Source organism: Phytophthora infestans, genomic scaffold, assembly GCF_000142945.1.
Source record: "Phytophthora infestans T30-4 supercont1.58 genomic scaffold, whole genome shotgun sequence".
Taxonomy (NCBI): domain Eukaryota; phylum Oomycota; class Peronosporomycetes; order Peronosporales; family Peronosporaceae; genus Phytophthora; species Phytophthora infestans.
Genome location: NW_003303701.1, coordinates 774,409 through 777,088, shown reverse-complemented (window position 1 = coordinate 777,088; position 2,680 = coordinate 774,409).

Sequence of the window (2,680 nt, the reverse complement as noted above, 5' to 3'; positions counted from 1 at the left end):
CGGTTTCTTTCTCTCTTTTCTGTTCCTCCTGGCAGGTTGTTGGTCATCCCGCCGCCTCCCTCCCCGCACCTCCTCTATTTCTTTCATGAGGAAGCTCGGAGGTGTTGACTTGCTTTTCCGGGCAGCGGAGGGAGATAGGAGCGCAGGCTTGCCTTTGCTCATTTTCCGCCGGGGTTTGCCCCAGTTCGAGTGCCCCTCTCACCGCCTTGCTAACGGTGGTTGGACGCTCCCAGTCGTCTCCTTCCGGCTACAACTCCACTAGAATCCGTATCGCCGCCTTTTTAGTTTTCTACGTGTGACTGGGCGTCTCGTAGGTATCGTTCAGGACTTCATTTCGTAATTATTCAGTATATGTAGTTTCGACACAGTAGCCTTCCGTCTCAACTCGGCCTGTGTCGTCCGCTGAGTTGGTGTAACTTTTGGTGCAATAGCTGTTAATCCTCATCTGCAACTTGCACCATTTGCAGACGGTTTTCGCGCTTCTTCTGTCGTAGGTAGTCAAACAGGAGACCCCCACATGACAAATTCGACAGTGGTTTCCAAGTAGGCTCATCGTAGCCGACCCACTTAACTTTAAACTTCCGTTGTGATCGTGACGTACTTGTGGATAATGGTAGCTCATCGTCGAAAATTGCTTCGACTTCATACTGGTTTGTACTTGTGTCTGGTTCCCAGCTGTCTTCAGGCAGTAATTCTTCATCAAAGTCAAATCGCTGAGTCTCTTCGAGGTCGGCGATTAGCCTCGTCTTTGGTCTTCCGCCGAGTTCGGTGACTGCCTTCAGACGTGATACATGGACCACTGGGTAGAACCTATATCCACTCTTGTCGGGTAACTCCAATTCATAGGCGAATTCTTCCACCTTCTTATTCACCCTAAATGGTCCATGCCATCGGTGGGCTAACTTCTTGGTCAGGCCCGACTTGACTCGCTCCATAAACAACCAGACTTGATCTCCTTCTTTGAACAAGGATTTGGTGGATTCATCGCCTGGTTCTGCAACTTCATCTTCGTCATCTGCTGTGTTGGGAATGGATCTTTTCTCCTTCTTGCTCAACGCTTCGTTGTGCTCTCGAGCTCGTCGTGCTTTCTCTCGCACTTGGAACTCAGCTGCTAATCGAAGTGCCACTTCTCGCTGTCTGTTCGCTTTTCGGCGCCACTCGACTGCGTCCGCCGAGTTGACTGGGCGTCCCTGTCCACGTCGTATTGAACTCGTCATAGCCTTGAGTGTAGACTTTGCGTCCCAACAATGTACCAGATAGAAAATGGTTTCTCGCCGAGTCGAATCTCTTGAGTTGTTGATAGCGTGTACCATCTTCTCGGCGATGTCATCCCAGTCGGCTTGAAGTGGGCCGTCCACGTAGACCCGTATAGTCTGAACCATTGTCTTGACTGACCTCTCTTGTTGACCGTTGGCTTGTGGTCGGTAACTCAGCGTAGCTCTTGATCGCGACTGCATCATCTCGGAGAACTTTTGAAATACCTCACTCATAAACCTTGGATCTCGGTCGTGCCGTATCAGAGACGGAGCCCCGAACTGCCTGAAGACGCATTCCTCAAATACCTTGGCCACTTCGAGTGCCCCGGTGTCATTCATAGCCTTAGCGATAACGAATCCCGTGAAGTGGTCCTGGAACAGCAGCAGTGCAGTATTGCCCCGCTGAGTTCGAGGAAGGGGAATCACGAAATCCATTGACACGACTTGGAATGGATGGTCTGGGACCACATTTCCCGGCGAGTAACCTCTCAACTGTGGCTTGCTCTTACTGGTATTTCAGTCCTCGCAGGCCCTAACATGTTTCACCACGTCGGCGTACAGACCAATCCAGTAGTAGTCGGCCTTGACTCGGTGATAAGTTCTGACGATGCCTTGATGCCCTCCTTCGATCGAGTTGTGGCAGTTATGAAGTATTTCGTCGACCATGGTTGACGGAATCACCAATCTCAATGAGAGGTTCGGTTCGCCGCGTTCGCCCAGTCGGCGGGCTTCATCTCGGCGGTATAACAGGCCGTCTTCGCTGAGTACAAAGACTTCTGCGACTTTGCCGGCATTCTGAGCTCGACGGTGTGTAAGGTCCTCAAATTCACCTCTCAGGTACGCCTTCAGATCGGCCCACCTGAGTTCTTCATCTTGTGCCTTCGCGATTCGTCGCCTCCGCTCAGTCTGTACTGTCACTGGATCAATGTCGTTGGCATTCTGAGCTGTCTGGGCTGACTCCATCTGCGACCCTGTTTCGACATTCGGGGTCGTGCGGTTAGTCCGCCGAGTCGATGCCCTGCTGACTTGTTCGAATTCATCTCCACTGCTTTCAAACACAGATTCTCTTGGATTTGTTGACACGGCTTCGTGATCCTGACTTCCTCCTCTTGCTCTAGCCGAGTCTTCATCCAGCTCGTCCTCAAAGTGAACTCGGCGTACTCGGCTACGAGTGACTGCCGTGACAATCGGGGTTTCCGCTGGGTTGTATGTGGCGTACAGTTCTTCGGCTACACGGTTAATCATTCTCAGTTCTGCTTTCCCTATCCGTCCCGAGAATTACTCGTCCAGCTTTAGCTTCTAGTGCTTCTGTAGCGAGAGAATCAGCCCGCTGCGTTGTAGTGTCGCGCTATGTGTCGATACCGGACCGAGTTGAGTTGCTTCGTAAGATCCGTGTGCCCGAGATAGCTCCCACTTGCAACGTT